The sequence below is a fragment of the Pogoniulus pusillus genome, chromosome 19, assembly GCF_015220805.1.
Source record: "Pogoniulus pusillus isolate bPogPus1 chromosome 19, bPogPus1.pri, whole genome shotgun sequence".
NCBI lineage: Eukaryota > Metazoa > Chordata > Aves > Piciformes > Lybiidae > Pogoniulus > Pogoniulus pusillus.
The window spans coordinates 2,078,602-2,091,115 of NC_087282.1; positions in this window are offsets into that span (position 1 = coordinate 2,078,602).

Below are 12,514 nucleotides of genomic sequence, written 5' to 3' on the forward strand. Positions count from 1 at the left end.
CATTTTTAGCAGCAGAAGCAAGACGTGCAAGGCAGACCATGCACATTGAAATTCTGAGCTGCCGGTGCCTTGCCAGCTGCTGAGGGGATTATTTTGTGTGCTTGGCAATGAACAGTTCAGGAAAGTCCATAGGCACATCCATCACAGAGGGGAACTTTGAAGATGTTGAAGATCTGTATCTGAAGTGCCAGTGGTTGCTAAACTACATCTCTTATTTTTAGTAGGCCTTTTTGAAGACCAAGTGGAAAGAGGTTGACATTCTTAAGAAAAACCAAAACCAAACAGAAACAAAGAACTGTGTACATTATCTCCTGCCATTTTTTCCTCTGTATAGAGTCTTTGAGTTGTTGCAGGTTGATGAGGGTTTGTTTTGTGGTTTGGGATTCTTTTTCATTGCAACGCAGTTTAAATATCTGCTTGAGAACTTAGTGCTGGAATCCCAAGTTCAAATGCTTTAGCAGCTGGAGTATATTGCTAGAATTCTGCCATTGCTGCAGTTCGTGAATGACACCAAAGCCCTGTTATTATACGTTTAACATTACTGCCTTGCCCTCTGCATTAATAAAACTTCTATGACAGATCTAGAGCATTTTCACACTCCCCTAAGCCCCATAAATTAAGGCAACCACTTCTACTGCTGTTGCAGAACTTCCAGGAAACAGAAAAGTTAGTTATTTTGACATTTCTCTTTGTAGTTCTAAGGTTTACAGGTGACTACACAGCGCAGTGAATAAAGGTGCTTTGAGGAGCTGCAATACAAGAGCTGCCTTTTAAACTCTGCTGCCTGCCTAAGAAATGCCATTTGTATCTTCTACATGCTTGAAAAGAAGGATATAAATATTGCATGCCTGATTTTAAGTCAGGCAATTTCATATTGGAAATGCAGCATTTTAGTATAAGAGAAGTCAATACTGAGGTCAGAAGAGTTGGAGTAATAGCAATGGAAGTAAATGACCAAGAAAGGGCTGCCTGCTTTCATGGGGGGGGTGGATATTTCTGAGAGGAGGATGGTTTTGTGCTTCCTTCTTTTTAATATGAGCCTAGAGATTTTTTGGAAAAGACCTTGCTTTGAGATCATCTTTGAAACTTGAGCTCCAAAATTTGGCAGCAGGCAGCAATGTTGCCACGGCAACACATTATCTGACACTGTATTACTGAACCTCCTGCCAGTTCATCCACAGTTGAATGCTGAAGGCAACCTTAGCGTGTATTACATGTTCTGAAACAGTTCAACAGGCCCTTCCCAAAATAGGCTGTGACTTCAGAACAGCTATCCAGGAAAACAAACAAACTCCACCAAAAAACCCAGGCAAGCAAGCTACAAAATTAAATTAAAAATATCTCCCTTCTTAAAGGTGAATTTTCATCATCTCAGTTAAGCTGCTGGATGTTTTATAGTCAGCTGAAGTGGTTCACTGACATTTGTTCTAAAATAGCCTCCAAATTTAAGATGCTGTCATCTTCATTTCTCCTACATTGAGAGTAGTGATCTGGATGACTCTGGGAAGCGTTGTCCTTAAGAGCAGTCAAGGCAGTTATAGTACCATTGTCTTCAGACCAAATACTGCAGGTCTCTGTGCAGAGTAAGAGGAGGTCTTTATGCTGACTTCAAAGAAAATATACAGCTTACTTTCCCAAATCTTCCTGTGGCTAAGACTAGCACCGTTTTATCAGTCAAATGTGGGGGAGATAATTTGTTCAGAACTGCAAATAACAGCAGAAATAGTCCTGCTGTATTATAAAGCCAGCACAGACTCCAGGGTCACACAGAGATACTGACTTCAGCTGCCTATGGGAGATGAATCTCTGCTCACAGCAGATGCAGGCTGCCCAGCAGACCCAACTCAGAGCTGTACACATCTCTCAAGGAGCCAAGCTGGGGTGGAAGTTGCCCTGTGAGTTACGTACACCTTAGGGGTTGCATGTTGGCCAGCCCTTTAATGCTGCTTCTGAATTGTGTTTCTAAAATCTGGCCAGATGGTTTCAGTGAAGCACCCTCAGCCCAGACAGTTGTAACATCCACAGTCCCCACTCTCATCTCTTCTCTCTTACTTTCTTTTTCTCAAATAAGCTGGTCACCAAAACACTCTAAAACTATGCAATGAGTTACAGCCCTGTGCTCATATCCTCAGGTTTCCAGACCTTGAGACCTGATTTCTGTCTGTATGCTTTTTATTGCTCTGGAAATGTTTTTATCTATTTTAGCCTTCCACTTGCCAGCCTTCTGTGTGAAGCAGTTGTTAGCTTAAATACCTTCCTGCTCTCCATCTCTCCCTGACTGCTTCCCAAAGTCTTTCTTTGTTTCAAAATACTTGTACTGCAACACATTTGTCAAAATGTTCTCAGAAAATAAGCCCCAACTAGAAATTCCTGTCAAATAAGGCAAAACTGACAGTTCCATTCACATTAATGATGGCTGATACCATTTGTCACAAGCATCAAAGCTTCCTATCGCTGGCAGCAAGAGAAAAAAACAGACTTCTTTTTATTGTTTTTTAGCTTGGAGAAGGTTTTTTCCAGTCAGTAGTATGAAATGCACAATGCTTCATTAATGTTTCTACAAATTATTTGGTTATTTCTCTCATTATCTGGTTAATGTTGGCACTATTTAATGAAATACCACAGCATTAAGCTTTTTATGGTTCATCCAAAATGCAAGCCTAGAAGAGGACTTGGATTTCCAGTAAGGTTCCACCTATTTTTCAGTTTAACTTTTCTGTCTTACATCTAACAAGTGGAAATATCTATATATGTAAAAAGTGTATTATGTAATTTTTATAGAGGAAGATTTTGCATAATATATATTTTAATATGTAACATTTTCAATAGCTTAAAGTAACTTTGTGGGTGATCTGTGTGTGGAGGAGTGGTTTAGAGACCTTATCTTTTGAACCTGGTACGAGGTAACTGCTCATGGATGAGAGTGCTGTGTTATGTGTTGGAGATTGAAAGAGAAGGGTTACCCAGTGTGGAACACTGGCAGAATTTGCTTGCTTACAAGGGCTGTTTGCAAGAAAGTGAAGCAAAGCCTTGGGTTTTGAAGCAAAGGTACCTCAGTAGCAGGAGGGATAGAACAGTTCATTTGGATTCAAGTGTTTAAATACTTCTAAGCAAATGAAACATGAATTCCACTTGAATTTCATTCTCAATTTACTTCTGGTACTTGCAAGGTAAAACAGCTTTGTGATGAGCACTCAGTCCCCAGACTGGAGAGTTGTTTTTTTTTTCAGTTATTGAAGAGCAGATGTCTTAGTTTTATATCCTTCATTCTGCAAGAAACACAAAGTCTAAAATAAAATGTAATTATTTTTTTGTTGAAATCATGCTCTGGAAACTATCTTGAAAATAGAATTTTAGGTCCCTTTAAGACATAAAGCTACACCTTAGCTCTACTTGAGCAATACTAAGAAGAGGAGTTAAGTAACCGTTGTCAGCTGCAGGATTTTGAGCCTGTTGAAGGCTAAAGTAGGCGGAAAGCTGCTCTGTGGAGTCCCAGATGTCTGAGTAACACTGCTGCTGTGCTGCAGCATTTGCTCTGACAGTGAGGGGCTCAACTGGCAGCTGATTCAGAGGCATTTACTGAACATCAAGGGAATGTTGAGCTGAACCAGTAAGGCTTCTTATACTAAGTAAAGCAGCCAGAAGAGAAGCCAAGGGCTGGCATGTTATAAATCACATTGCACATCTTAGATCATTTGTTCTTTCATTTTTCCCATCTTTAAATACCATTTTGCAATTGGCTGTTTACTGCATAGCTGAAGAGGCTCAACCACCAACTGCAAGCTATTCTATCATAAATTTTGTCTGTGCTTGTTAGGACACTGGATGTATAGATCTTCATTGCTCCACTGGGCAGCTGTGAATCTAAAGGAGTGACAATCCTTACCAAGCTTACCTTCCCTTGGCCTCTCTTAAGCAAGAGGGCTTCTGCATTGCTGAGGATTATCATCTAAAATAATACATAGAAAAATAAATGGTCTCTGTCCTGTGGGAGCCAATGCAAGCCTGCCAAGTTCAGCAGCTTTCAGAATGGATGGAATGCATGTAGGGCACAGTATAATAGAAAACACATCAGACATTTTAACCATTAAAATTTGCTAGTTAAGAGTCTATCACTGTCCTCGTAGCTTGCAACCTACACTCAGTGCACACCATGTGGTGTTTTGGCTGGCAGACTCACAGCTGTACAGCTTCAAAGTGAAGGTTATCTCAGTAATGGGGAAAGAGCAAGACCTGTCCCTCTCCATTAGGGCTGAGAAAAACAACCTCCAAATGTCATCTCCTGTATTAGATGGTGTCCTCCGTGGAATTATTTCCCACGTCCACGTAATCATGAAAACAGTGCTGAGTTCTGGTGTTCTGCAGACATAGGAGAAATCATCAGCTGCACAGAGGCAAAGGTTGCCTGGGACAACTAAATGCCCATGTGAAAGACAGCCTGGGGAGACTCTGTGAAGCCAGGATTGCTACAGCCACTGTCTTTGACTGCAGTCACGTTAGTGAGTCTAAGAGCTGAGGATGCTCACTGAGAGGCAGTAATTTCTTTGCACTGGGACTCCCTGAATTTTATTTTTTGGCTTTAAATTCAGCCTGTTCTCAGTCTTCTCTATATAGGTCTCTACTCTTCCCCTGTGGAGCAATAAACTCAATTTTGCTGTTTTGCTGAAGAGGGGCTGAGCCAGTTCTGACAGTGAAGATTTTCAGGTGCAATAGCAGCTTTTGGAGGAGAGCAAGCCTGAGAAAACCTTTTCTCTTGTGCACTGAGGCAGATGGTACTTGTCATGGTGTGATCATTTCATTTTATTGTTTGAGGAAATTAATGTTTAAAACCAAATACCCAAGAATATTTCCATTATTTTTGCAATCCTCACATTATTCAGTCCCTATAAGGAGAGCTCCTACCAAAGTCAGGAGGTTGTATGGCTTTAGTGTAGATATCTGCTGGGCAGCAGTAGGTCTGTATTTGCAATAGATGTTAATATTCAGCATTTTCTAACTTAGTTTGCCACACCTTTAATGATGCTGCTACTAAATATGATTTTTTACTTGCCTTCACAAGTGCAAAGCATTTCCATGTTTAAAATAGCTCTGCTGCTCATTTTCAGGCGTATGGTGCTGCATATGCTTGTAGGTCTGTTTTCTGAATGTGTAAGGTTTCTTTTGAATATATTGATATTTCATTCTGAACCTGGAGGGAATTAGTGTTGATAGTCACTGTTTGAATGTGGTTTAGCTCTGAATGTTAAGCTTTCTTCCCTGGGAGTAAGCGAAGGAATCCCAAGGAGGCATAAATGGAAACAAAGGCAGGAGAAGAAAGACAGGAAGGTTGTGGCAACAAAGCACATCTTTTTATAGATCACTGATTTAGCACAGAGGAGTGTTAGAAATCCTTCATACAATCTGTACTCCTTTTAGGTGCTAGAAATGCCATATTTTACCATTCATAAAATGAATTCTGAGACATGAAATTCAGGCAGCAGAAAACCTGAATTAACAACTGCAGCTAGAATTCTCTCTCACTCTCATGGTACAACACCAAAGGATTGAGCATCTCTCAAATCCCATGGATCTTCAAAAACAAACTGAAAGATTTTCCACACCAACAGAAAACTGGTGGTGCCTTTCAGAGATCTTCGTCTTTGTCAAGTCTTTCATTTCTGTGACTTGCTATTAAAATGTATTGTTTTTATATATGTGACAGGTCTGTGGTTTGGTTGGTTGGTTTTTCTTCCTAGATAAACAATATTTACCAAACTCAGAAAAGGGAAATAAAAACCCAAACCCACCCTTCCCTAATGGTAAGCAGTGAATAAACTGTGGGATGTTTTCCCATGGCTTCAGTATTTTGTGAGCTGTTAAATTGTGGTCAGCAGCAGTAAGCCATATGCTAACCATGTCACATCTGACAATGACAATGTCTTACAGCCAAATTAGGAGCACACTTAGCAAATTGTGTCATAAATATTTCCACCATATTTTCCAAGTAACCCAACACAGGAGCACTACTCTAAAGAGAAAGTGCTCTGTATTTAATTCAGCAGGCAATTTTCTCTTCTCTGATGTCAACACATCACTCAACATTCCTTGCCTGGTAACCAGGAAATATTTTTTTTCCAAGTTACACCAGTAGATAAAAAGGAAAAAGCTAATAGATAGCCTTTACCATCCAAAAACAGATTTCAGTTTTATTTTCGCAAGCCATGTCATGAGTAAGTGTCATTTTCAGCACCTACATTTATATTCTGGCAGGCAGAAAATCTCTAGGTTTGTGCTGGGATTTTTATTTCTCCCTTCCTGCTTCATCAAAGGAACTCATTACTGAGGTTGATAAAGAGTGAGTGGGTATTAATATGAAGTGTGTCCATTTCATGTTGAGTGTATTATTCTGGCAGAAGAATATTTGCATCTCCAGATCACAGCACAAGTAATTAAAATTCAAGGCATTAATTATATTTTAATTAAACCAAACCATATTTCATAGGATTGTTTTGACAGGATGAGGAAGAAGTCTGTCTCCTCAGCAGCTAGTGAGGTGGTTAGGACAAATTATGAAGTTACTGAAGCCACGTAGTATTGTCCCAGGTAATTAAATGTGTCTGTGAAGGGATATATAGACAGTATGTAAACAGACAGAAAAAATACCTCAGTGCTTCAAAGGTTTTTGCCTGTGCCATCATTGCTTGGAATCACCAACAATGACACTTGTTCTTTTTGTCTCTTCATGCATTCTTAACAAGTCCATTGGTTATGGTTAGACCAGTGTCATGAAGGTGCTAGGCATTAGTGACCCATCCACTGAGCTCTTCATTTAGATTCCTCTAAATGACACTGCTCAAAGTGCTGCTTCTCTGTCCAAAGTGGCACACAGAGCTTTGAAACTGAATAGCAACTTGTGGTGCTCTTATTTGCTGGCTTTTGAAATCCTTTTACAACCAAATATAAATGCAATCCATGGATTGCTGTGATTAGGTGATTAGAGTTGCAATGCTAAGTTTATACCCTCACAAATATTTATTTTCTGGAAGAGGGAAGGTTTTCCAAGGCACACTACTGTGACATAGAGGACTGGAACAGAGTGACTGCTAGGAGCTGCAAATAGGTGACAAATACCACAGCTTAGTGCTTCCAGAGTTGCTTCCCATCTCTGTGTTTTAAAGCCTACATTTTAGTGAGCAAAAGATATAAATATATAAAGTGACTACTGGGATTTATAGAATGGTTTAGATTGGAAGGGACCTCAAAGCTCATCCAGTTCCAACCTCCCCACCATAGGCAGGGACACCTCGCACTAGAACAGGTTGCTCAAGGCTTCATCCAACCTAGCCTTGAACACCTCTGGGGAGGTTGTGGAGCACAGAATCACAGAGTGCGATTCTATGCTCCACAGCCTCCCTGGGCAACCTGTTCCAGTGTCTCATCAAACCATAGAGAGATTTGTGGTCTCTGAATAGTTTTGTCTTTGGTGATGTTGGATTTTTGGGGTTTTGCTTGTTTGTTTTATTAAAAAAGGCAGCTTGGAAATAAAAGCCCTTTTAGTTATCTCTGAAGCTCCTTCCTTTCATGGTGATGGTGACTGGTACCCAAGTAAGAGTGGGCACAGTGATCACACATGGGTGTAGGCTGCTGAGAACATTTAGCTACTAGTGCAGCAATTAAAATCTCTTCTACAGGCTTAATTAATTGTAGACAAGACTTTGTATCTGATAGATATCCAACTTCTGTCTTTACTGAAATTAGTGAAGAGAACAATTAAGGGACTACTCAAGAGGAATGCCTTTCTTTTGCATTGTAATTAGCTGATGCCAAGGCACATGTGAAATGGACAGGTTATACAAAGACATGTCGGTGTCCGCTGTGTGCAGAGAGCTGGTCCAGGCATGCTTATGTCTTCTGAAAGCCTGAGTCAGAAAACTGTTCCCGGATGACTTTGGTAAAAAGTCCCTCTATGAGTTAGCAGGGAGCTGCTAGTGACATGTCCAACACGCGGCTTACTTAGCTGACGTTATGGTGAGGGTGAAGTTACTGAGCTCAGGTCGTCCAGAGAGGTGGTTGGGGCCCCTGTTGACTGCAGAGTGGCTTGAACTAGACGACCTTTGGAGCTGCTTTCTAAGACAGATTTGCCATTGGAATGGACTGCCCAGCGAGGTGGTGGAGTCACCATCCCTGAAGGTGCTTAAGAAAAGACTGGATGAGAAACTTAGTGCCATGGTCTGGTTGACTGGATAGGACTTGGGTGACAGATTGGACTCTTCCAACCTGGTTGATTCTCTATCAATCCAAATGCCTTTGTTAGTTGTGTGGTTGATGCTTCCTGTAAATTAGTTGCTTATGGTAAATAGAACTGTGGTACTGCCACAGATCTTTCCTGACACATTTGAACAGGTATCCTGAAATCTCTATCAAATTATTTTAAGGTGTAGTGGCTTTCTATGCAGCCTGATACTGTGGTATGTAATAGTTTAGGTTATATCAGAACTTTAGGGCAGGGGAATGGGAACTAGATGTTATTTAAGGTCCCTTCCAGCCCAAACCAGTCTATGATTCTATCAGCAGAGTGGTCCAAATATGATCTATATTAGGGATTCTTCTGTAGTTGCCCTTGAATATTGTCAGGAAATCATGCGAAGAGAATGGCATGTAGCTTAGCAGAGCATTTGTCAGAGCTGAGTAGACACTTGCTGTTCCTCAAACTTCCAACAAATTTCTAATTAACACTTATGTACAAGTTCATTATAACACTTGCATAATGCACGGCAACGGCTGCAGAGGGATTTGGACACTGCTGCTCGGTAATAGGAGAGATTCTGTATCCTTTCTTTGCTGTTTTCTACAATAGTCTCAGTTATTTCCCCAGTTTCTCATGCCTGATGCTATTTAATGAGTAACTCTTACTCTGTCTAAGGAAATGGGGCTTTTAAAGTGGAAATTGTGCAAAATATAAGGCTGCAAGTAATTAGTCACCACTTTGAGTTGGTAATCAGTTGGAATTCTTATTTCTTGTCTTCTACAAGAGTATTGTGTCCTTGAGATTAGGTTTAGTGTCAGAGACCTTCCAGTTCAAACAGTTGCATGACTGAAAGTAAGAAATACTGGGCCAGAGGAAGCAGTTAACTGGAAAATGTGGTTCTCTGAGTCACTGGAGAGGACACTTCTCCTGGAAGCACTACATAGGTTTTTAGCCAATCTCCTAGAATGTTGATTTTATTAAGTAATGCTAAAGCAGTGTGACAAAGGTCCATGTCCTCTCCAAGATAAGCACCATGGCTGCTGCAAGCTTTGTGTTGTTCTTTGTCCATTCAGTGCACTTGTCTGGGCGTTGATCTAGCTACAGAAAGCTCAGTGGTGGCTACCCCAGGGCAGTGTGCAAGCTGATGAGAACACTGGATGATGATGTACAGCCCATGCTGAGAAAGATGGCCTTGCTTCAGGCTAACAGCATTGAATTGATCCTCACACCTGTGGGGAGTATTTGAGCACTTGGTTTCATAGGAAGAGCAGGCACAAACACTGCTTGTCCTGTTCTGCTCTGGGGTTAATGAGAACTCTGCCTACAAACACAGATGTTGAGTCTGGTGTATCCTCCTTCCTGGAAGAGAGATTGAAAAACACTCTGGTTGACAATCCTGGGGGTTTTAATGTATAATGATAGCTACTCAGCTCTTCCAACCCAGTAACGTTGTGTACAAAGCAGTTATCAATTTGTAGAGAACTCCAAGTTGTTCTTTCTAAATAATCATGACATAAAATGCTCTCTCTTCAGTAATGAAACTAAAATGAGGGGAGTTTTAATTTCTTTTTATAGCCAGACATTTTTTGTTTCTTTTCTTTCCCTTTTGTGGTGACATATTTGCAGTAATCACTCTACTGTGTGTACAAGGAAAGCATCACAACTTCAGGAACATATGCACAGGCATACCTTTTAAAATGCAACCTATTGTTAAACTGGGAAAATTCCCAGCAACTCTGAAATAGTTCTAGAACAAAACAATCAAAATACAGAGGCTAAGGAAATAGATATTAAGAATTTTGAGCAATGTTTTTTATTTGTGAATAGTAATTACAAGGCTGAACATCTAAGTCTAATATTTTGTGGCTTAGTACACTGCTTCTTGATATTCCTTCGTGTGCTTTTTAACTGATGGAGATAATCCCATATTTATCTCTTGATTTTAAAGCATATTTTCTTTAATCATGGAATTGTAGACTCATCCAGGTTGATCATCCAGTCCAACCTAGCACCCAGCCCTAGCCAATCCAATTTTCTTTAATACTGCCCCAGACTTTTGGAATTAATTTAACTATAGTTCTTTTTTTTTTTTTTTTCTCTAGTCCAGTCTTCTTTTTTTTCCTTCAAAAATCTGAAATCTCTTGCTTGAGTCACACACCAAATACAGAACTTTCCATGAAAGAAAGTGTTCAAGGTTGCTGTTCAAGGCTATGTGAAAGACTGAACTAAGGGTTAAAGGGGAATTCCCCAAAAAAGAAATGCAGACAGAGCCGTGAGATGTTTAGCCACGTGAGAAGAGATAAAAGGCTATTTCAGAGTGAAAGCCTTTCCATCATGTGCATGTGTGAGGGTGTATTAGCAAGGCTGCAGTGCCCCGTTGGATGTGACTCAGAAGCCATTTCTATTTAATTAGACAGGAAAATTGTGACACAGTCATGGTATGTGCCTTAGAATAACAAGAGTGTTCAGCAAATTGCACTGGATGTTAGAGCTGCAGCAGAGGAAAAGTGGAGCAGAGCTTGAAATAATTTATTTCATTTGATAAAATAGCTTTTTTTTCCTTTCCTTTTCTAGTGTATGCAGTTTTTACTACTTCTTGTATCATTATTTCAGTCATTTTCTGCCTTCAGGAACTGGTTGTCTCCAGTTACATTGCTTTATGGCCAGAGATAAAACTGCCTGTGAAGTTAACAAAGCCTGTTAAATAAGCTGTCAAAATGTGAACTGTTTCGTACCTTAGAGCTCAGTAAGAAGGACAATTTCATACAACTTAAAATTAAAGTCTTCCAGTGTCACCTTGTTGGACAGCCTGGAGACAGATTGTGTACAGCTGCTGTGTATAGCTGCTGTTCATTCTGATGCATCTCTAGGCTATTCAGTTTCAATAATAAAGGGTGAAGGAAACATCACAGTCTTAGCAAAAGCAGCACGGTAAAAGAGAAGCGTTGGGTTGGGTTCTTTCTTATTCTTCCTCAAGAATGTGCTTTAAATTAAAATTTAAAGATTAGATGGGGTTCATGGTGTTAGAGTAGGGTTTGGATAGGTATATGGAAGACATCCTTCTGTGTGGGAGGGAATCCTGAGTTTCAGATATGTGAGAAAACAGCACTTTGAGAAAGAACCTCACATACTTCAGAGCAGCTATTCAACTTTCTGCCTTTGCATTTCCACTAAGGGCTCTCTTCTCAAGTCTGGCTAAAGGTGTTTTTTATTTGATGAGCATTTCATGTTGGTGCAGTTACTTGTGTAACAAGGTTTTCATTTGCACATGTCATGGGGAACTGGCTGAAAGCTGGTTAAACTCTGGCTATAAACAGAAAAAGCAGTTGGAATATTTTCTTCTTAATAAAGCTCCCAACTCTGTTATTTTTTTTCTTGACAATTCAGCTATTGGAACCTAACCTCGCCTTCTAGGGGTAGAAAGCTGTTAATTCTCCACAGAGCTTCACACAGATACAACTTCAGGGGCAGTATTTTTACTGAGAGAGTTTTGAAAGTTAAATGTAGGGATTTGTGCAGCCCTGCTTTGGTCCTGAGCATCATCTGTGGTTTATCTGCTAGTTGGCCGCGTCAAGCCCCTTAGGGTTCAGATTTTATTGATCTTCCAGAGGGATTTCCTGTGCTAGGGGATGAATTGCTGTTTAAACAATAAATGCTTTCAAAAGTGTATTCCCTACAGTGAGGGAAGAGTGATTAAGACTAAAAACCTTGACAGCTATTGTTGGAACTTGCAAGCATCGGTTGCTATGGCTGTAATTAAAATCCTGAATGATAATCAAGCTCTTAGACCAACTCATGCCACCCATAAAAAGACAAATGGCAGTTTACTCCAAAAACATTGTCTTCAGCAACATGCTGTGGTTTAGCAAAACAAACACAGATGTAAATATTGTGTTGATTTTGTTCATTATGTTTCCACCAACACACCAGGCAGCATTCTTTCAGAATATTAGTTACTTTATGTAAATTAAGGTAGGGCTACAGCAATAACTTTGTTGCTGCGACCATGAATCTGCTCTGTGGTGTAAAGTGATCCAATTTCAAGTGATTTCAGGGTAATCCTAGTTACTATTGTCATCTGTTAACAGATCCTCCAGAAGGGAATTTGGTTTCTGGCTCATGGCTTGCAGGACTCATATTTTCAATTTTTTCCAATTGTGATGGTTTGGGGGTTACCCCGCCCCCCCACACTTTGTACTTGCCCCAGCTAACTCAGAGGGACCCTGGGAATATAGATGAAGCAATTTATTTACAGCTAGCAGAATTTACAAGCAGCTATTTACAATA